The following is a 24,430-nucleotide window of genomic DNA, read 5'->3' on the forward strand; positions in this document are numbered from 1 at the left end:
TTACATTTTTTTTTGTCCTTACGAAATTTTATTCTAGCTATTGTAAGAATACTATTTTTAAAACTTAAAACTACAATAATAGAGATTATAGGAGATACATGACAACAGCTACAAAAGTTTAGCAGTTGGAAAGAGATAAATGAAAGCAGCTCTGAGATAACTGAAACCTAAGCTAGCGTGCACAAAGATGAGAAAATACATGATTTCAACTAAAGATCCCTAAAGAGGATGAGAAACAGGTGTCTTTGAAATTAGCAATAAAGGATTGGTGGCTAAAATAACAGGGGTTGCTTGAAGGCTATTTATGAGCCCATTAGATCTCTACATCACAAACAGCAAGCTGCTACAGAATTCCACCTTTCTCATCCCAGCTGAATTATGAAATTATATTCTTTGTTACCAATTACAGTTCAAGTATCCATATCTAAAGCTATTCTTCCTCTTAAATAAACTTATCAGAATTATGTATCATGTTTAGTTATGAGATCCACAATGGTGATTTACTAGGTCTAAAAATAAATGATGAGACCAGAATGAAGTATCTTTGATGTTTTCATTCTACGATCATCAGTTACAATAAAACCAAAGAATATCTGCTTTCCAGTTTATTTATTTGTTAACATATTACAAATCTACATACTTGCAAACATCAATGCCTGACTAAGCTTGAAAATTCTTTTTTGAACAGTAACTTGACACGTTTTCTAATGCCTACCAATGGTAATGCAGATGAAAACACAAAATTGCCAGAGTGACTGAATAATCATACATTTACAATTTGTATAGATGCCTGGCATTTGTGTAGGCTCAAGAAGAAAATACAGCTAACAGGTATTAGTGCTTGCTTTGGAGAAAAAGAATTAGGTGGCTTGAGTAAAAGAGTTAAAAGGATACAACAGAAACTTATTCTGCACTTTATTTTGTGCTTTCTTAACTTTGTATAACAACACATTACCTGTTTGAATGTAATTAAAGATATATAAATATATATTTTTATCTTTATATATAATTATTTTATATATTATATAATAATTATATATATTATATATAATTTAAATATATACATATTTCCCTCTATCAATAAATAGGTAACAGTGCATCAACCACTGGAAGAGAATAAATTTTTAAAATTCAACAAATATAAAATATTTCTTACAAATAAATATTTTAAAAGGACACAGGAAATCTTTGAAGAATAAATGTTCTTTTATATTTGAGACATGACTTTCTTCAAGTTTATCCATTAAATTTCTAACTTAATAATACCAAATTTTAGAGATCGCAATTTTTTTAAACCATAAATTTGATCGGTATGGCTTAGTTCCACACTTCTTGTGTTTTGTAGCAAGCGCATTAACATATGAGGCAATACATTTATTTTATGCATCCCCCTTTCCCTCTGAAATCTGAATACAGAATGTATGTAGAGCATTAAAAGGCAAAATAGTAGAGCCTATGAGCAAAACAAATATTAAATTACATGATGCTGGTTGCTAGATTTATCTATTAGGGATGTTTTAGCTGCAAGTTATAAAGCATCTGACTAGACCGTCTTAAAGAAATAGGACTCTTTAGGATTTATTAGTACGACAAGTCTACAGGTACAGGCCTACTGGTTTGACAGTGCAATGGTAACAGAAACAACATACCTGTGATTCTTTCGGCACCAACTTCAGAGTTGTAAGATGGCTCGGACAGACTGAGCCATCACATAACTATCTAACAAAAAAGAGGAAGGAAAAGACATAAAAAAAAAATTCCAGGGAGCTTTGGGTTATGGTTCACTAATAATAATTAGAAAAAATTGGCATGCACATTGAGAGAGATAATAGTTAGGTAACATATTCTCAACAATAGTGGCAAGAATAAGAAATTATAGATTGAGTGTGCCATCTTGCTGTTTCTTATACACCATAAAGAGAGGCTACTACTTGATAAACTATTCCTTGTCTTCGTGATGGGCATCGACCTTATTTTCTAGAATTTCTGAAATGGACTCAGACCTAAATAAATAAAGTAATATGTTTTGTTTGCAGAATCAGCCAGCACACCATCCTCCACTATCTTCTTCCATCTGACATTGGATGTTGACTCTACAGTGACTCAGAAATCATGTAGTGAAGATGCTGAAGTCTCCTGGACCTTTGAGTATTTAGAAATACACTTTCTACCACCCATTAGAAACACGTATTTTAGAATTAATGATAGAGAAAATTTTATTTATAAGCTACTAAAATTTTGAGACTTATTTCTTATAGCAGCTAACTTAATATAGTTTCTTAATTTTCTTTACCACTGTAGCATTTAACAAAATTTATTTTAAAGAATCTAAGTATAGATTAAAGATTTCTCATGCAAATAAAAAAGTCAGTTTGAGATGTTTATTTTTTCTTTTTTGTAATTTACCTATCTTCAATAAAATACTGAGCATTGAAGTATTTTAATTTGAAAAGTTATGCTACTAATTGTGCATTTTACAATATTTACTATGGCCATGGTATAAATTTACTGTATGTAAGACTGCAGATGGAAGGATATTGTCAAAATAACTTGAGTAAAATGATGAGTTTCTAAAAGAAGAGATATACAGTGGGGAGGAAAAGAAGTTTATAGATCAAAAAAGTAGAATATTCAAAAATAAACTTGTGATTAAATTATTGGAAAGAAACATGGTTTCAAGAGTGTTGACCAAATTTCTAGTCAGGTAAACGTGTAGAGGTGGAGTCACTCACAAAAAGGGATCATGGGAGAAGAGGCATATTTGAGGAGACAATATATGCTCAGCTTTAGACATGTTAACTTTGAATTACATGTCTGTGGCACATAAATGTATAATCATCCAGGTTATGGAACTTATTATAAAAATATAGATTTGAAAGACTGATGTTAATTGGGTACATAGGAATAAATAAAATAATAATGATATGAATGAGAAGGAAAACAAGTAAGATCATTCTTGAGGAAAACAAAAAGCAGTCATCTAAGAGGAAGACAGTGAAGGATCAAGAAATAGAAAACAAAGAAAAGAGAATTATAAGGAGTGCAGAATATCAATGATATCATCTGCTGTTTAAAGCACATGCTAAAACACAGTCTACTAGTGATTTTAGCATGACAATCCTTCCAGGTTTTTTGGGGTGATACAGGTCATGGTCAAGTTCAATGTAATGAGGTAGAAATGTTACATCGGAGAGAAGAGACAGTATAAGTTCTCTGTCAAGCAGCTACAGGAAGAATTCCTATAAAACATAGGATTCAAATTTTTTAAAGGAGATATTGAAACATATTAATGCTAGATTAAAAGATCACATAGAGGGGAGTGAAAATACTGGCCAAAAAGGGAGAAATTGTAAGATTTAGGATTCTAAGAAAGCTAGGGATGAAGAGATCCAGAGTGGTGGGATTACATTGACTGATTATATGAAGAAAAATTTCTGTGATTGCTGTCAAAACATGAGAATGATGATAGTAGATTTTGAAATTTAGGTAAAGTAGACCGAAAGACATTCTAAAACCAGGCACTGTGGTGTGCACCTATAGTCCCAGCACTCGTTAGGCTGAGGCGGGACGACTGCCTGAGGTCATGAGTTTGAGGCTGTAGTGTGCTACAATTGCACTTGTTAATAGGTACCACATTCCAGCCTGAGCAGCATAATGAGACCCTTTCTCTAAAAATAAGAATAGATTCTTGATTGTATAGGGAAACAGAAAACTGGTAAATGTTGAGGGCCAAACTGGGGTCAGATAACTTGATACGAATTAAAGACATAAAGCCTAAAGTTATAAGATATTTTCCATTTTTGTTTAGTAGCTTAAAACAGATATGGAAAAGACCGGCAGATAGACTGATCTAATGCTAGAATTTTGCCAGGCTTTGAAACACAGGATAATGGGCCAAGGAAGTAGTGACTTCAGTAAGGGAAAAGTTCTGGTGATTTAGTTTGAAGTCTACATTAGATATATAAAGAAAGTTGTATAATTGCAAATGACGAAGTTGGCAGCAAGTAAAATGTAATGAGTTGTTATCCGAAAATTTTAAAGTATGTAAGTTCTGGGCTATAAACAGTGGGATGCTGGAGCAGATTAAGCATATCTCCTTCCAACTTATGTTCAATGCAAGAATTTATTACATGTAAATCTACAAATCAGAATTTTTTTGTTTGTTTTCTGAGAATTGGCGGTTAAACAGTTATGACACACAGCCAACTATAAACTCCAAGACATGTCTATGGAAATCGGATGGCTGGCTAACATGAGTAAATAAAGAGAGATGCTGAGTTATTACTTAGCTCATCCACATTACAATTTTAAATTCTTGAACGTAATAGGAGGACTTAGTGTGAAAGAGTTCAGTGTCAATATTTTCAATAAATTACAATAAACAAATATTTGATAACTTAAATAAATTTATGTAAATTAATTTACTGCCTACCAGATTGTAAATAAAGGTCTGAAGCTGGATAGGGAGCAATAATGACTAGATGACTGTATATATAGAGAGACTATATATATATATATATATAGAGAGAGAGAGAGAGAGAGAGAGAGAGAGTATTACGATTATAAAGAGAGTATTATATATAAAGAAAGAGTATTAGGATTATATGGAGTGGTATTGTAAAGTGAGTATGACTGAACTCATGTATTGATACTGAGGTACATGTGATGTAGGTGAGAGGCCGTCCTGAGAAGCCACAGAGCAAAGAATATGCCAAAAGGAAAGGAGATTTAACTGGGAATAATAGATGGAGTAAGTATGCAGTAATGAAATCAACTACATATAACAATATTTATCTATCAGAGAATAAGCTTTACAGATGGTTAAGACAGGAATTTAGTCTGTGTGCTCATTTTCTTAGATGTGAAGTGGGGGAATGTGTGCCAAAGAGAAGAAGCCAAGTCTATGTGGTAATGAGTGTATGAGATTATGAATGGTCAAGGGACTCTTACATTTTAGTGGTAACAGAAACCTCATTAAAGAAGCATAGATGGAAAGTTTTTCAGAGGAATTAATCTCAAAAGCCCCAGTAGATGGAGATCTTAAGTGTCTCTAGAACCTTATTTAATTGTGTTTCTATAGCAATCTGCAAAGGGGTTGTTTGTTTCCTGAGCAATCTGCATGCATTGAAAAGACAACTGTCTCTGATGATTGCAAGAAACACCGAGTTTTAGAAGAAGCCATCTGTGTCTTTAATTGATTTTATTCCCAAGGAAGTTATGACCTTTGTTATTTTTTTTAAAAAAAGCCAGCAATGAAACTAAGTCATTTTCCATCTCTGATTATTTGCTCTAAGAAATGTGGACAAGCTCTACTGGAAAAGTAAGATAAGCAATTCAAAGAGATCTATCTTGAGTAGTAACTACCTGCTAGAACAAACGTTTCATAATGTGTGCCCTCTGGTATTGATTTTCTGCTCACAACCTCACAGTAGCCGCTTTTATTAACATTATATGATTTTGCTCTGCATTTACACAGCCTACCCCTCAACTAAGAACTGAGGGAAACCCCCAGACTGCTTTCCTGTGTCTCATTCTTCTTTTTTTCTAAGTGCCCTATCTCCCAAATTCCAAACACTTCAGCAGCCGCAAATTCTGATACATGCCTCCTTAGCTCAACAGAATGGCAAAGTTTTGATTTGAGAAATTGTTCACAGGTCATTGACTGGGGTAATCGTAGGGTTCATCTTATGAATTTACTTTCTTTTAGCAATTGCCATCTTAAAATTTCTGTTTCCCATGACTAAAAACTGTGCCTGATATATTTTGCTATTTTTGTAGTTGCTGCTAGTAGGAAACCGAGCATAATAATTACTCTGTCATGTCTGAAAAAAGATGTCCTTTACATTTTGTCTACTCTTATACCATTCATTCCTAAAATGGAAAGATAAAATCTTGAATGATAATTATAAATTTTGTCTATTCAGTCCTGTACTTTGTCAGTTTTTATTTTATGTTTGAAAGTTCTATTAAGCATATCTTCTTATATGATTATTGTGTCTTTTGGAAAAAGTGGCGCTTTAATAACTGTGAAATGACCCTCTTTATCTCTAGTGATACCATTTGTCTTTAAATATAGTTTCTCTAATATGAATATGGTCACATTTTCTTTTTTATAACTAGTGTTTCTATTACATACATTTTCCCTATCCTTTTACTTTTAAAGTATCAGTGTCTTTATATTTAAAATGGAGCTGTTGACGATATCACAGAGTTGGGTATTTCATATTTTAATCTACTCTGATAATCTTGCCATCTAATTTTGAATTGGGAGTAAATTTACATTCAGTGTAACTATTAATATGATTAGATCTATTTATACTCCTATTATTTATATTTTACTTGTTTCCTGTATTCCTTGTTTTCTTGTATTTTTCTATTACTTTTGGTTTGCATGATTTTAAAATTTTTGTTATTTTTTTCTTTTCTATTGGCATATAGTTATGTGACCTTATTATACTGTTTAAATGACTGCTTTTTGAATAAAAATTAAGAAGCAGAAAGAAAAGGCAGCAATAAAAGAAAAGCAGAATAAGAGTTTACCTAAATCAACTTTATTTCACATTTTATATAAAAGTTTTTTCAGCAGAGATATTTATAATCAAATCATATCCAGTCAAATCCTATATTTTTCTTCAGTTACAATTATAATTAAAATGTTTATTCAGAATTGTTTAAAGATCAAGCATAATTGGGATAAGCCAGGTCTCTAAATCACAGAATTTACACTAAATAATTATTTAATCTTGGGCGAATTTTTTAACTTCACTTGGTATCAGTATCTTTATCTGTAAAATGAGGATAATGGTACTTGGTACATACCTCACTTATTTTAAGTTCTCTTTTCCTGATTATTTTGAATGACTAAGTTTTTAAAATCAGTAATTCAACTAATTCAGTATTTTTTATGCTTTGTCTGGACATACTACTATATTTCTTTGCCTCCCACCATCAGTTGCTTTTCTAGGAATCACTATATAAATGAACTTTTCCCAATTTAATTTGAATTAATATTATACCATTTTACCTATCATATGCATATCATTTCACTTATAATATGAGAAACAACAAGTACGTCTGTTGATATCCATCAATCTCTATTCTATCAGTGTCTTGTACATTGATGTTTATTATAAATCTCAAAGCATATTTTTATTATATTTTCATTAAATAACTCAATTTCTTGATTTAAATAAATCAAAAAAGAGAAAAATAGTTTTTACATATACACACGTATTTATTATTTTTGCCTTTCTTCTTCCTGTAAATCTGAATTTTCACTTGAAGTAATTCTCTTCCAGTCGGAAGGACTTTTCTGGTATGTCTTATCATGCGGGTCTGCTGACAAATGATTGTTTTTCTGAATCTGTAAATAATTTGACACATATAAGTTAACAAGATATATTCACAACAATGCCAGGATGCTTACATTTAGTATGAAATAAATAGCATAATTTTTAAACCTTCACAAATAGACTACAGGATATTATCAGGAATAGACCATGTAGGATATCACTAATTCAGAAGGAGTTCATGCCAAGTTGATATACTGAACACATAAATATTTATGAAATCAGTCACTTATTTGGGGCGATAGGATTTAGCTTTCTATGGATTATGCCTAGTTATCTGTTATGTGTGTGACAATATGAAAATGTGCACAAGCTGCTCCTATTGATTTATTGTCCAATAAATAATTACTGTTCATTGCTTATTGATTATATTCTTCCATAATCATTTCACTTATCTCCTATTTGTGGTATCAGTGTCACTTTTAGAGCCTGAACAATTCACACATAAAAGCTAAAAGTCAGTTTTACAGACAATATTCAGTGTCACATACTCTGTCCTGGCTTGTCTATTTGTATATGACAAAAGAATGTATTATTCTGGTTACTAGCACTAACTCTTCTGAGTATATTAAGCAAATCTCACTAAATAGGCAGTTGAGGCTATTTTAATTGGTCATGTGAAGTTTCAAATCGTCTCATGTCAGAAATACTTCGTGACAAGAGCCAAGACAAGGCACCTGGAGACAGAACACTCAGGATCCAGATTTCCAGGTGGAAAGGAGTCTAACGAAGCACTTTCGGCAGCTATTCATCCCTATTTTTTTATTCCTCTTGGTGTCCCTAGCTCTACTAGTGAAAATTACTGCTGGCACTTGTTTTAGCCAATAAGGAAACAAGACAATGAAAAATAGAGAAAAATAAAATAATAGATGTTTACTCAAATATTATTTCCTCAAGGAAAGAAGCTTCATCTTTCTCTCATGTTATCACAGCTATTAAAGTAGAAGGAATTATTGACGATATTCAATATGTCAGTTTCCCCAAATGTGTTTCTCAGAATGAAGAAGTTTAAAAAATATATCAATTCAGGTGTGGATAATGGCCTTTAGATGAAGCATGAAATAATTCTGTGTGTTCTGTCTACAGGGATCGCTGGAAATCACAGGAAGAGAAACAATCACCCCAGCAAGGGTTTCAGATGTATTAGTCTTCATTTTCTCTCAGAGTAACTAGCAAACATGAAAATAACTGGGAAATTTTAAAATGTCCCATGGGTGAAGTCAGAAGTAAAGACTTACTTTACAGGGATTTCTGTGAACACTGAGAGCAACTGATTCTCTTCTGTTCTTAAAATGACAAAGAGATTAAAAAGTGTGTGCCGGAGTACAAAGGCTTAATTGGTTTTATTTTTATTAGCATTTAAACGGTTTTAAGTGGTATTATAATATAAATCTGAATAATTATACACAATTATTTAAAGCATAAATATAAATAATTATAAACTAAAGTGTCTATTTTTAACTATTAATAGATGCATAAAAGTATATAACATTTGACATAACATCTTCACGTTTGTTTGCTTTCAAATAACACATAAAATTATGATAAAAATTACAGACAAAATTAAAAAGCAGTAAACTAAAAAGTTTTATTGCACACTTGTTTTTTTGCTATTGTGACTGTAAAGATTTTTCTTTATACTAACTGACCAAACAACAACAAGTCCTACAATTAAATTAAATCAAATTTGACCTCAATGTCACAAAAACACTCCTTTTACTATACTATTTTATATTAAGTCGGTCTCTTTAGGAACTAAGATGTCTCCTACCACCTGAGTTCACCATTAAAAAAAACTTATTCATTCTGTATGAAGTATATTTTGCCAAAATTATTAATATATAAACATATTAATAGATGGATAGATATAATTGATTTGCCAAAATTATCTCTTTAACCCGCTTGTGTCCTTGGAGCTTCTTAGATCTGTAGTTTGCTACCTGTCATTAATTTTGAAAAAATTTTACCTAATATTACTTAAAATATTGCTTCTTTTTAAATCTTTCTTCTTTTTTTAGTATTTCAGTTATGGGTCTATAAAATCTTTAAAGTTGTCTCATAGTTTATGGACATCCATTCATTCTGCTTTGTTCTCTTCTCTCTGGTAAGATACAAGAAAAAGTTCTTCTTCAAGGTTAGGCTTGTTTAGTTTCCTTGTTCTTTGTTCTCTACTTTCAAGGCAAAATGTTCTTGCTCTTTGTGCCTCCCTGTCTTGGCTTCAGTAAAAAACCCTTCGGTCAGTCCATATCTACAGAGTCCACATCTGCTACCTACTCTATAAATTACCCCACCTGTCACAATGTCCCTTTTCCCATGAAACTGTCCTTCTCACCAATGTAACCACATTCCTGTGCTTTTCAAGTTAGCCAACCAGTTAGCTTAAACTGTGCAGTTCAACTCCAGCCAGTGGATGCAGGACACAGCAGCAGGGACAAGCTGCATTAGAAATAAAAACCCCTTCCCTCTTTTGTTTGGTGTGCTCTCAGGGTGACCAGATCTGTGAGAAGCGCCCTTCTGCAGAAGTAAATTTCCCTTGCTGAGAAATTCTTCATTTAAGTGCTCGTTTCCTTTGCAACTCTGAGCTTTATTTCCAACAACTTTGGGGATCTGCCTGGGAACCCATTCTCCTCTGGGGTGGGGTCTCTGGTCATCTCTCATGATGAGACACATCCCACTGCCTCACTGTGGTGGCCACAGGGGTAAGAGATCAAGACCCACCTGGCATGACGAATAAAACCGGACTCTCAGCAACACAGGGAGAGAAAGCCTACAAATATAACATGGTGACCAGGTAATTCTGTGCACAGATCAAGGTAAGAAAAGCCATGGGGGCAGTGAAGTATTTCTTGGTGAGGACCAAGGTAAGAAAAGCCATGGAGGTCATGAAGTATTTCTTGGTCAGGACATTCCAAGGCAAGAAAAGCCTTGGTGGCAGTAAAGTATTCCTTGGTTGGGACATCAAGATACCTCCAGTTGGGTGGGTTAAGCATCTAAGACAAGGGAAGTAAAAAAAATTCCTAATATGAGAGATTAAGCCTCAGCCAGTCTCTAGAGAAGAGAGGACAAGAAATCCTTAATATGAGGGCTTGAGCCTCAGCAGCCTTCAAAATGGAAAATATCCCAGCTAAAGTAGGAGACAAAAAGGGTCAAGGGGATAATAAAATTCCCCCTGACAGTCCCCTAGGCCTCATGCTAAAATAAAAGAGGGATAATGAAAGGACTAAACACAAGAAAAAAAAAGCAAATAATAAATGATAAAATATTGTTGTTTCATTTGCACCAAATGACCCATCCTCAGACCCTCAGTTTTCTGGCCAATGTTTGGGTCAAATAAGATTGGATTTGTCAACTTTTTTCAATTATTATTATACTTTAAGTTCTGGGGTACATGTGCACAATGTGCAGGTTTGTTACATATGTATACATGTGTTGTGTTGGTTTGCTGCACCCATTAACTCATTATTTACATTAGGTTTTACCCCTAATGCTATGCCTCCCCCAACCAACATGACAACCACCCCATGACAGGCCCCCATGTGTGACGTTCCCTGCGCTGTGTCCAAGTGTTCTCATTGTTCAGTTCCCACCTATAAGTGAGAACATGCAGTGTTTGGTTTTCGGTTCTTGCAATAGTTTGCTCAGAATGATGGTTTCCAACTTCATACATATCACTACAAATGACATGAGCTCATCTTTTTTTTTGTGGCTGCAGTGTTCCATGGTGTATATGTGCCACATTTGCTTAATCCAGTCAATCACTGATGGACATTTGGGTTGGTTCCAAGTCTTTGTTATTGTGAATAATGCTGCAATAAACATACGTATGCATGTGTCTTTATAGTAGCATGATTTATAATCCTTTGGATATATACCCAGTAATGGGAACTCTGGGTCAAATGGTATTTCTAGTTCTAGATCCTTGAGGAATTTCCACACTGTCTTCCACAATGGTTGAACTAGTTTACACTCCCACCAACAGTGTAAAAGCATTGCTATTTCTCCATATCCTCTCCAGCATCTGTTGTTTCCTGACTTTTTAATGATCGCCATTCTAACTGGTGTGAGATGGTATCTCAGTGTGGTTTGATTTACATTTCTCTGATGATGAGTGATGATAAGCATTCTTTCAAGTGTCTGTTGGCTGCATAAATGTCTTCTTTTGAGAAATGTCTGTTCACATCTTTTGCCCATTTTTTGATGGGGTTGTTTTCTTCTTGTAAATTTCTTTAAGTTCTTTGTAGATTCTGGATATTAGCCCTTTGTCAAATGGGTAGATTGCAAAAATTTTCTCCCATTCTGTAGGTTGCCTGTTCACTCTGATGGAAGTTTCTTTTGCTGTGCAGAAGCTCTTTAGTTTAATTAGATCTCTTTTGTCTATTTTGGTTTTTGTTGCCATTGCTTTTGGTGATTTAGTCATGAAGTCCTTGCCCATGTCTATGTCCTGAATGGTATTGCCCAGGTTTTCTTCTAGGATTTTTATTGTTTTAGGTCTAACATTTAAGTCTTTAATCCATCTTGAATTAATTTTTGTATAAGGTGTAAGGAAGGGATCCAGTTTCAGCTTTCTACATATGACTAACCAGTTTTCCCAGAACCATTTATTAAGTAGGGAATCGTTTCCCCATTTCTTGTTTTTGTCAAGTTTGTCAAAGATCAGATGGTTGTAGATGTGTGGTGTTATTTCTGAGGGCTCTGTTCTGTTTCATTGGTCTATATCTCTGTTTTGGTACCAGTACCATGCTGTTTTGGTTACTGTAGGCTTGTAGTATAGTTTGAAGTCAGGTAGCATGATGCCTCCAGCTTTGTTCTTTTGGCTTAGGATTGTCTTGGCAATGCTGACTCTTTTTTCATCCCATATGAACTTTAAAGTAGTTTTTTCCAATTCTGTGAAGAAAGTCATTGGTAGCTTGATGGGGATGGCATTGAACCTATAAATTACCTTGGGTAGTATGGCCATTTTCACAATATTGATTCTTCCTATCCATGAGTATGGAATGTTCTTCCATTTGTTTGTGTCCCTTTTTATTTCGTTGAGCAGTGGTTTGTAGTTCTCCTTGAAGAGGTCCTTCACATCCCTTGTAAGTTGGATTCCTAGGTATTTTATTCTCTTTGAAGCAATTGTGAATGGGAGTTCACTCACGATTTGGCTCTCTGTTTGTCTGTTATTGGTGTATAAGAATGCTTGTGGTTTTTGCACATTGATTTTGTATCCTGAGACTTTGCTGAAGCTGCTTATAAGCTTAAGGAAATTTTGGGTTGAGACAATGGTGTTTTCTAAATATACAATCATGTCATCTGCAAACAGGGACAATTTGACTTCCCCTTTTCCTAATTGAATACCCTTTATTTATTTCTCTTGCCTGACTGCCCTGGTCAGAACTTTCTACACTATGTTGAATAGGAGTGGTGAGAGAGGGCATCCCTGTCTTGTGCCAGTTTTCAAAGGGAATGCTTCCAGTTTTTGCTCATTCAGTATGATACTGGCTGTGGGTTTGTCATAAATAGCTTCTATTATTTTGAGATACATTCCACCAATACCTAGTTTATTGAGAGTTTTTAGCATGAAGGGCTGTTGAATTATATCGAAGGCTTTTTCTGCATCTATTGAGATAATCATGCGGTTTTTGTCTTTGGTTCTGTTTATGTGATGGATTATGTTTATTGATTTGCATATATTGAACCAGCCTTGCATCCCAGGGATGAAGCCCACTTGATCTTTGTGGATAAGCTTTTTGATGTGCTGCTGGATACAGTTTGCCAGTATTTTATTGAGGATTTTTGCATCAATGTTCATCAGGGGTATTGGTCTAAAATCCTTTTTTTGTTGCGTCTGTCAGGCTTTGGTATCAGGATGATGCTGGCCTTATAAAATGAGTTAAGGAGAATTCCCTGTTTTTCTATTGATTGGAATCATTTCAGAAGGAACAGTACCAGCTCCTCTTTGTACCTCTGGTAGAATTAGGCTGTGAATTCATCTGGTCCTGGAGTTTTCTTGCTTGGTAGTCTATTAATTATTGCCTCAATTTCAGAGCCTGTTATTGGTCTATTCAGCAATTCAACTTCTTCCTGCTTTAGTCGTCAGAGGGTGTATGTGCACAGGAATTTATCAATTTCTTCTAGATTTTCTAGTTCATTTGAGTAGAGGAGTTTATAGTATTCTCTGATGGTAGTTTGTGTTTCTGTGGGATCGGTGATAATATCCCCTTTATCATTTTTTATTGCTTCTATTTGATTCTTCTTTTTCTGCTTTATTAGTAATCTTGTTGATCTTTTCAAAAAACCAGCTGCTGGATTCATTGATTTTTTGAAGGGTTTTTTTGTCTCTATCTCCTTCAGTTCTGCTCTGATCTTAGTTATTTCTTGCCTTCCTGCTAGCTTTTGAATGTGTTTGCTCTTGCTTCTCTAGTTCTTTTAATTGTGATGTTAGGGTGTCAATGTTAGATCTTTCCTGCTTTCTCTTGTGGGCATTTAGTGCTATAAATTTCCCTCTACACACTGCTTTAAATGTGTCCCAGAGATTCTGGTACGTTGTGTCTTTGCTCTCATTGGTTTCAAATAACATCTTTATTTCTGCCTTCATTTTGTTATTTACCCAGTAGTCATTCAGGAGTAGGTTGTTCAGTTTCCATGTAGTTGTGCGGTTTTGAGTGAGTTTCTTAATCCTGAGTTCTAATCTGATTGCACTGTGATCTGAGAGACAGTTTGTTGTGATTTCTGTTCTTCTACATTTGCTGAGGAGAGCTTTACTTCCAACTATGTGGTCAATTTTGGAATAAGTGCGATGTGGTGCTGAGAAGATTGTATATTTTGTTGATTTGGGGTGGAAAGTTCTGTAGATGTCTATTAGGTCTGGTTGGTGCAGAGCTCAGTTCAAGTCCTGGATGTCCTTGTTAACCTTCTGTCTCATTGATCTGCCTAATAGTGACATGGGGTGTTAAAGTCTCCCATTATTATTGTGTGGGAGTCTAAGTCTCTTTATATGTCTCTAAGGACTTGCTTTATGAATCTGTGTGTTTCTGTATTTGGTGCATATATATTTAGGATAGTTAGCTCTTCTTGTTGAATTGATCCCTTTACCATTATGTAATGGCCTTCTTTGACTCTTCAACTTTGTTGGTTTAAAGTCTGTTTTACCTCTGCTTTTTTCTCCTTTCCATTTGCTTGGTAGCTCTTCCTCTATCCCTTTATTTTGAGCCAATGTGTGTCTCTGCATGTGAGGTGAGTCTCCTGAATACTGATGGGTCTTGACTCTTTATCCAACTTGCCAGTCTGTGTCTTTTAATTGGGGCATTTAGCCCAGTTACATTTAAGGTTAATATTGTTATGTGTGAATTTGATCCTGTCATTATGATGTTAGCTGGTTATTTTGCCCATTAGTTGATGTAGTTTCTTCCTAGCCTCGATGGTCTTTACAATTTGGTATGTTTTTGCAGTGGCTGGTACTGGTTATGCCTTTCAATGCTTAGCACTTCCTTCAGGAGCTCTTATAAGGCAGGCCTGGTGGTGACAAAATCTCTCAGCATTTGCTTGTCTGTAAAGGATTTTATTTCTCCTTCACTTATGAAACTTAGTTTGGCTGGATATGAAATTCTGGGTTGGAAATTCTTTTTTTTAAGAATGTTGAATATTGGCCCCCACTCTCTTCTGGCTTGTAGAGTTTTTGCCGAGTGATCAGTTGTTAGTCTCATGAGCTGCCCTTTGTGGGTAACCCAACCTTTCTCTCTGGCTGCCCTTAGCATTTTTTCCTTCATTTCAACTTTGGTGAATCTGACAATTATGTGTCTTGGGGTTGCTCTTCTCAAGGAGTATGTTTGTGTGTTCTCTGTATTTCCTGAATTTGAATGTTGGCCTGCCTTGCTAGGTTGGGGAAGTTCTCCTGGACAATATCCTTAAGAGTGTTTTCCCGCTTGGTTCCATTCTCCCCATCATTTTCAGGTACACCAATCCAAAATAGATTTGGTCTTTTCACATAGTCCCATATTTGTTGGAGGCTTTGTTCATTTCTTTTTACTCTTTTTTCTCTAAACTTCTCTTCTCACTTCATTTCATTAATCTGATCTTCAATCACTGATGCCCTTATTTCCACTTGATTGAATCAGCTACTGAAGCCTGTGTAAGCATCACGTAGTTCTCGTGCCATGGTTTTCAGCTCCATCAGGTCATTTAAGGTCTTCTCTACACTGCTTATTCTAGTAAGCCATTTGTCTAATTTTTTTTCAAGGCTTTTAGCTTCCTTGCGATGGGTTTGAACATCCTCCTTTAGCTCTGAGAAGTTTGTTGTTACCAACTTTCTGAAGCCTTCCTCTCTCAACTTCTCAAAGTCATCCTCCTTCCTGCTTTGTTCCATTTCTGGCGAGGAGCTGCAATCCTTTGGAGGAGAATGTGCACTCTGGTTTTTAGAATTTTCAGCTTTTCTGCTCTGGTTTCTCCCCATCTTTATTGTTTTGTCTACCTTTGCTCTTTGATGATGGTGACCCACAGATGGTGTTTTAGTGTGGATGTCCTTTTTATCAATGTTGATGCTATTCCTTTCTGTTTGTTACTTTTCCTTCTAACAGTCAGGTCCCTCAGCTGCAGATCTGTTGGAGTTTGCTAGAGGTCCACTCCAGAACCTATTTGCCTGGGTATCACTAGCGCAGGCTGCAGAGCATCAAATATTGCAGAACAGCAAATATTGCTGCCTGATCCTTCCTCTGAAACTTCATCTCAGAGGGACACTCAGCTGTATGAGGTGGACACTCAGCTGTATGAGGTGTCAGTCGGCCCCTACTGGGACATGTCTCCCAATTAGGCTACACAGGGTGTCAGGGACCCACTTAAGGGGGCAGTCTGTCCATTCTCGGAGCTCAAACACTATGCTGGGAGAACCACTGCTCTCTTCAGAGCTGTCCAACAGGGATGTTTAAGTCTGCAGAAGTTTCTGCTGCCTTTTGTTCAACTATGCCCTGCCCACAGAGGTGGAGTCTACAGAGGCAGGCGAGCCTCGTTGAGCTGTGGTGGGCTCCACTCTGTTTGAGCCTCCCGGCCACTTTGTTAACCTACTCAAGCCTCAGCAATGGCGGACGCCCCTCCCGCAGCCAAGCTTGCAGCCTCGCAGTTCAATCTTGGACTAGCAGTGGGCAAGGCACCATGGGCGAGGGACCTTCTGAGCCAGGCGCAGGTTGTAATCTCCTGGTGTGCCGTATGCTAAGACCTTTGGAAAAGCAAGGTGTTTAGGTAGCAGTGTCCCGATTTTCCTCGTATAGTCTATCAAGGCTTCCCTTAGCTAGGAAAAGGAAGTCCCCCGACCCCTTGCGCTTTCCAGGTAAGGCTATGCCCCACCATGCTTCGGCTTGCCCTCCGTGGGCTGCACCCATTTTCTGACCAGTCCCAATGAGATGAACCAGGTACCTCATTTGGAAATGCAGAAATCACCTGTCTTCTGTGTCAATCACATTGGGAGCTGCAGACTGGAGCTGTTCCTATTTGGCCATCTTGGAATGGAAGCCCTCAGATTTTTCAACTTTTAATAGAGTATGTCAATGACAAAAGTCCCATCTCCCAGGAGGAAATAGATGATGTCTTGTGTTGGTGGCAGGGACCTGTCCTCCTTTACCCCCTAAAGGCTATAGGGGGCAAGCCAGAAGCCAACTCCTCTGAAAGGAGTGAGGTCTCTACCCCTAAACAGCCCACTAACATCTAGAACCCAGTAGACCACCTGCCTCCACCAAATCCCCCACTCCAAGCAGACACACAGGAATCCCCTCACTCAGTTCCTCTGACATATAACCCTGAATCAATGCCCCATGCTTCCCCTAGCCACAGGCTTGAGCATGTGCCTCCCCCAGGAAAGCTGCAGTGTGAGATAGAACAATGTAAAAAGGATATCCAAAACTTCCCTTTCCCCTTCACCTCTAAGGAATCAGCTCCAACCCTCTTCCCCTTAAGGGAAGTGCCCCTTAGAGGAGGAGGTATTGGCTTTGTAAATACACCCTTAACCAGCTCAAAAGTCCAAAATTTAAAGAAAGAACTCAAGCCATTGTTAGGTAACCTTTATGGGGTAGCAGATCAAATTAATTCATTTTGGAGGCCACAACTGTACACTTGGGCCGAGTTAATGTCCATCCTGGGCATCTTCTTTTCAGGGGAGGAAAGAAGCATGATTCTCAGGGCTGCTATGGTAGTCTGGAAATGTGAACATCCTCCTGGTCAAAATGTTCCTGCAATAGATAAAAAATTCCCAGCCCAAGACCCCCAGTGGGACAATAACACAGCTCACCAGAAAAACATGAAAGACCTTACTTAGGGAAATGATAATTAACAAGATTCAGAAGTCAGTTCCCCTGACCCAAAACCTGCCCAGAGTATTCGATATACAACAAGGGAAAGATGAAGGACCTATAGAATTCTAAGATAGACTTAAACAAAAAATGAGAAAACATGTGGGCCTAGATTTAGAAGATCCTCCAGGGTAAGGAATGTTAAAGCTTCATTTTGTTGCTGATAGTTGACCAGACATCTCAAAAAATTACAAAAGAGAGAAAATTGAAAAAAATAAATCCATAGAACTTCTAAGGGAAGCTCAAAAAGTATATATAAGAAAGGATGAGAAAAAAACAAAAAAAAAGGAAAAATTATACTCTCTACTTTCCAAGAGGGGGTCCCAGAAAATAGAGACCACTGATACTACTCTCCATCACCCAAAGGCCACATGCATCTAAATAAAGTATCCAAGGACCCAGGAATCATAAAAAATTTAAGCCCCCACTTGCTGGGCCATACAAAGAGCATAAGAAGGCAGAGCCAGGGAACCCAAAAATAGGAAAAGTGGAAGGACAAAATAAATGTTTCAAATGTGGAGTAGGTCATTTTAAGAGTGAATATCCTGAATGAGAGGAAAAGAAAGAAATCATTCCACTTACGACCTCCGAAGAATAGGGAGATCTTGTCTCAACTACATCAAGAAACCCATTGGGGACCCCAAGCTATGTGTGATGCAGTTTTCAGTTTATAGGTGTATAGGAATCTATACCCTACCCAAAGAGGTTACAATCAGTTGCTTGATATGTAAGAAAACTAATAAGCAAAGTTTAAAAAATCACCCCTCTGGGGAAGGGATCCAGGCCTAAGGCCATTCCAAAGTGTTCAAATTGACTACACTAAAATGTCCCCAGTTGGTCACCTGAAGTACTTATTGGTAACAGTAGACCACTTTACTCACTGGGTAAAAGCCATCCCCTTCTCAAGTGCAACAACCAGTAATGTAGTTAAAGCATTAATTAAAAAGTCATACCCAGGTTTTGAGTGACAGAGAACAGTAATTCAGAGAATGGAACTCATCTCACAGCCCATGTGATTAAAAAGTTAGCCCAGGTGCTTGACATAAAATGGGAATACCATATCCCTTGGCATCCATCTTCCTCAGGAAAAATAGAAAAAAATGAACCACACTCTAAAAAGCCACCTAACTAAATTAGTCCTAGAGACCCGTTTACCCTGGATTAAATGTCATCCCATTGCCTTGTTAAAAATCAAAACCACACCTAGAAAAGATATCGACTTGTTCACTTATGAAGTGATATATGGGCTTCCTTATTTACATCCACCACTGACGCTCCTACATTTGAAACAAAAGATCAGTACCTCAAAAATTATATACTTGATCTATCTTCCACTTTCTCTTAAGACCAAAAGTCTCCTAGCACAGGTGCCACCCCTGGAGATCATGTCCTCATTGATGAGTAAAAAGAAGAAAAACTCGAACCAGCTTGGGAAGGACCTTACCTAGTGCTCCTGACCACTGAAACCACAGTCTGAACAGCAGAGAAAGGATGGACTCATCGTACCCGAGTCAAGAAAGCATCACCATCTACAGAATTATGGGCCATCATTCCAGGGGAAAGCTCTACCAAACTAAAGCTAAGAAAAACCTAACCCTCTTGTATCTACTATATTATTCTGTCACCTTTCCTCACTTTACAGCTAGTCATCTGATTATTAATGTAACTAGATCAAGCCTACCTCAAGTTATCACTTTTGATGCTTATCTCATTCTGCCCTGTGGGGATCTCCAAAACCAAAGAAAGCTATCCTCTATTGACAAGTATCTCTGCCCCTCTAGAATAAAAAAATCTGCCTATAATAGTGACACTTATACCAGAATTGCACGAAGCGCTGAATGAAGGTTCTGCTATGGTTGGGGAGATGTAATCTGGACCACCAAATATCAGGCTGGACCTCCCCAAGAAGAGGCTGCATTGATCGAAAACCCTAAATCCACTTTACCAAAAGAGTAACTCCCTCTAATTGTCAGCTTCATCAGTGTAATCCTCTGCAAATCTCCATCACTGTCCCCACCTCCACCAACACTAACCCCACTCTAAGTCACTTCTATGGCCTAAGAGCTAATTTTCATTCCAGGACAGACCCAATAGGATCTTTTAAAATAAGCTTTATTGATCTTCCACCCCCTTTCCTTTCTCCTTCCCCAGAACCTTCTCTTGATCAAACTGCTATTATTTCCAACAACAAAGCCTTAGTCAATATTGTAGAAATTAGAGATTTAGAACAAACTTTATCAGTGGAAACATGATATGAAGATACAAATGCCTGGTTGGAATGGAGTAAATATTCTATTCCCAAATTAAATAAAAGTGACTGTTATGCTTGTGCAGCAGGCAGGCCAGAAGTCCCTTTCCCACATGGACGGTCCTCTCACCAATTGGGCATGAGCTGCATGATAAGTCTCTTTCAAAACCTCATATCCTGGGGTAGTAAGGTGTACAAGACTCTCTCACTACTATTTCCTGAAGTCAAAGGCTCTGCTGGCCAGCCCCTGATAGCCATCAAGCCTACAGCCTCAGATGTTAATTTTACCTCATGTCTCTCATGACAGGGGGAGAAACTGACGTCTCTCAGAGACCTAAAAGAGTGAAATGAAACTAAGACTTTCCAGTCTAGCTGCTCTTGTTCACTCCCGAGCAGATGTATGGTGGTATGGTGGAGTTCTATGCTAAATAATTGGAGCAGCACTTATGCTCTAGTCCAATTGACCATCCCTTTCACCCTGGCATTCTGCCAACACAGTAAGCAAGAAAATCACCACTGAGTTAGAAGAAGCACCCCATCCAGATCTTTTAACACTCACATTTACATAGATGCTTGGGAGTCCCACGACAGGTACCAGATGAATTTAAAGCTCAAAATCCAATAGCTACAGGGTTTGAGTCCATGTTGTTCAGGTGATCAACAATAAACAAAAATGTAGATTGGACAAATTACATATATTACAATCAACAACAATTTGTTAATTATACCAGGGATGCTACTAAAGGAATCACTGAACAATTAAAACCCATCAGTCAAATGGCTTAGGAAAATAAAATAGCATTAAACATGATACTAGCAAAAAAAAAGGTGGAGTCTGTGTTATGATCAAAATCGAATGTTGTACATTTATCCCCAACAACACAGCTCCAATGGAACAATTACCAAAACCCTACAAGGTCTCACCTCACTATCAAATAAACTGGCCAAAAATTGTGGGACAAATGACCCCTTCACAAGTTTTATGGAAAGAGGTTTGGTAAATGGAAAGGGCTCATGTCCTCAATCCTAACCTCCCTTGCAATTGTCATAGGTGTACTTATTTTCATAGGATGTGCTATCATACCCTGTGCCTTGAGATTAATACAAAAACTTATTAAAACAGTTCTCACCAAAAACTCCCTCAATTCCCCCCTCCCTATTCAAATGAACATTTTCTTTTAAAAGGCCAAGCAAAACAACAAAGTCAAGAAATGTTAAAAAGGTTTGAAGAGGAAGACTTATAAAAATTAAAAAGGGGGGAGTTTTCAGATACAAGAAAAAGTTCCTCTTCAAAGGTTTAACTTGTTTAGTTTCCTTGTTCTTTGTTCTCTACTTTCAAGGCCAAACTTCCTTGCTCTTTGTGCCTCCCTGTCTTGGTTTCAGTAAACAACTCTCCTGTCAGTCCTTCTCTACAGAGCCCACATCTGCTACCCACTCGATAAATTACCCCTCCCATCACAACAGCCCTTCCTGTCAAAACTGTCCTTCTCTCCAGTGCAACTGCATTCCTGCACTTTTCAAGTTAGCCAACCAGGTTCAGCTTAAATTGTGTGGTCCAACTCCAGCCAAAGGAGGCAGGACACACTGACAGGGACAAGCTGCATTAGAAATAAAAACTCCTTCTATCCTTTGTTCAGCGTGCTCTCAGGACAAACAGACTTGTGAGAAGCACCCTTCTGCAGAAGTAAATTTGCCTTGCTGAGAAATTATTTGTTTAAGTGTCCATTTTCTTTGCAACTCCAAGCTTTATTTCCAACATCTCTCTCTTTGCATTTCAATTTGGGAAGATTCTATTGGCATATCTTCAAGCATAGTGTTTTTTCCTCATGTCATTCTACCAGAGAGCAAATCAAAGGTGTTTTCATTTCTATTACTTTTAATTTATAGCATTTCCTTTTGATTCTTCTTTAAAATCTGTTTCTCTGATAAAATAATGAATTTCTTCTTGTATTTTTTCTACTTTTCCCATTACTGCCATAATTAATTATGGTTATTTGAAACTCCCTGTCTGATAATTCCAAAATCCGTATTATATCTAAATCTAATTATGATATTTATTTTGTCCATTAAGGTTGTGTTTTCTTTTCCTTTTCTTTTCAGCAAATTTGTAATTTTGTTTTTGTTTAAAGGTATATATGGTGTATGGTCTGATAGTATTACATAAATATGGTTTATATCAGTCACTATTGTTTGGGACAGAAGGCAAGAAAATTCTAGACAGGAAAAAGTGGGGTCCCTGGCAAAGCCCACCCTCAAGCCTAGAACTGTAGCCCAAATTGAGGACATGTATTCCTGTTTTCCTGCTCCAATGGTTGCCTTTTCAAAAACCACCCATGATCCTCCCTGCCCCCCATGCTGTACCCATAAAAAACCCGGGCTTCACTGTCAGAGAGTAGAGATGGGGAGAAGAGAAGAACCAGTTGAACATCAAAGAGAAACAGCCTGATTTCAGAGGGACAGCTTGATGTCAGGACTTTTGAGAAGAGTCAGCCAGAGACAGCTGAACTTCAGAGGAAGGATACCTTCCCACTCCATCTCCTTTCCAGCTGAGAACCACTTTCATTGGCAATAAAATCTCCACATTTACTATCCTTCAATTCATTCACATGACCTTTTTCCTGAACCCCGAACAAAAGCTTGGTTGCTACGGGTGCAGATGCTAAAGGCTGTCACACTGACCCTCTTTCCTCACTGATGAAGAGCAACCATCTCACGTGGAAAGGCAGAAGACCCAGTGAGCTGTTTAACACTTAAGCCATCTGCGGACAGCAAAGCTAAAAGAATGCTCTGTAGAATTTGCCTTCTAGGGCTTTGAGGATCATGGGTACTCCCTGCCTAGATGCTACCATGGGACCCGCATGGAGTTTTGCTCCTGCTGATGCCCAGAAGCACTTGCCCCAGCTCCTACATCCGCTCATCTGCTTGCTTCCTCTCCCATGAAGACTTGAGAGCTGTGGGCTGAGTAAGTGAAGCACCCTTGTGGCGAGGCCCATGAAGGGGTCAGGGAAAATTTCCTGTGTCACTGTGACATCATATGTAATATTAACTGACATAAATAGGCCTTTGCTGTGATGTTTGTTGTTAGAATGGCTAGTTGTTGCTCTGCGTTCAATATTTGCTACAGCGTTAGGTGCCAGAAGCTTCAAGTGCTTTTGTTGCTATCCCTCTTTTTAAATCTTCATATAATCATTGGGCTTCCTCAACGTTCCTCCTCAAGTAGAGTTGGCAACTTGCAGCTTTTTCAGCTGTAATCCACTGTTATTATGATGTAATGATGATGGTGCGGTGGTAATGTGTGCAGAAAGATAAGTATTCTATAATCTTATAATTAAATTTCTGTTTCTTAGTGAGCCTGTATCCCTGGGCTGTGACCTTCACAAATGATTCCTCTTTTAAGTAAGAGAGGAAGGCTAGAAGGGTCTGGAATGAGGGAAATGCCTTTCTTCCAGGTAAGATAAAGACTTTTATCCTGGAGCATAGGCATCGTTATGGAGAATTATCTGGTACCACATTTAAAAAGGGTTACTCCTCCCTTCCCCTGAAAGAGCCATGAGGGGAACTCTCTTGGCTCTTCACCTTGAAAACCCTAGGGAAATTCCTGGAGAAAAAAACTCATGAATGTCTAAGGCCTCTTCAAAGTGCGACCATAGCAGTTTCTTACCGTCAAGCAAGTCCACAATTAGTATCCAAAAATGTATCAGAATTTCTATTTGAAAGTTCTACCAGTTTATAGTTAAATAATTTCTGCTCCAGGGAAGAAAATCTCATCTGTGACTATCTAGATTTGTCTCTCCCTTCAAATTTCCGGATGGCAGTTTGCTCTGCAAACTCAGCTCTCTGAGGAGTCCAGGAAAAGTGATCAATTTTCAGATCGTTTAGCTTTATAATGGGAGTGATGATCTCTAAACTCTTTGCATATCAGACCTAAAAGAAGAATCTATTCCATAAACATTACAAATTTTCCTGCAAAAATGTCAATATTTGACCTTATAGTAGCTAAATTCAAAGAGACAGACAAAAAGAAGGAACATAGGAAGTAAATACAATATTTTTAAAAAATTATAGTTTAGACAGAACAAAATTTGATAGAGATATGTATGGATGATTAAATAATTATAGTACAAGAAGGTTATGAATGTATACTGAGTAATAAAATAGGCAGCGTTTTATTTAAAATATCATCTCAGTTTGCATATGACATAAACTTGTATATAGGAAATCGTTAAAAATTCAAGAAACTTTGACATTGAGGCTGAGTTTTTTTAACAAATATTGGCAGAAGATATTAATGGCATAGAGAATCAAAACAGTGTATACCATTTATAAAAGTGTTTTCTTTTAATCTGGAAAGAAACATGTAGTATAACACAAATGCAAAATTTGAACAAGTCCTTGGCTTGAAGTCACTTAAGAGCTTGAATCCAAACCCACCACTTAAGTACCTGTATGACTTCTCACTTTTCTAAGTCACAATTTTCTTATGTATAAAACAGTAACGACAACTTGCATCTCAC

General features: G+C 37.0%; 1 long non-coding RNA gene across 1 annotated transcript; it reads right to left on the bottom strand.

Moving 5' to 3' along the window:
• Positions 1 to 7,212: 7,212 nt before the first annotated feature.
• On the bottom strand, positions 7,213 to 20,576 carry LOC129462809 (uncharacterized). Its single transcript, XR_008650958.2, has 2 exons — positions 20,476 to 20,576; positions 7,213 to 7,363 (listed from the first exon to the last, which is right to left on the bottom strand). It is a non-coding gene; the product is annotated as an uncharacterized lncRNA (long non-coding RNA).
• Positions 20,577 to 24,430: the final 3,854 nt, after the last annotated feature.

Source organism: Symphalangus syndactylus, chromosome 2 (genome assembly GCF_028878055.3).
Source record: "Symphalangus syndactylus isolate Jambi chromosome 2, NHGRI_mSymSyn1-v2.1_pri, whole genome shotgun sequence".
Taxonomy (NCBI): Eukaryota; Metazoa; Chordata; class Mammalia; order Primates; family Hylobatidae; genus Symphalangus; species Symphalangus syndactylus.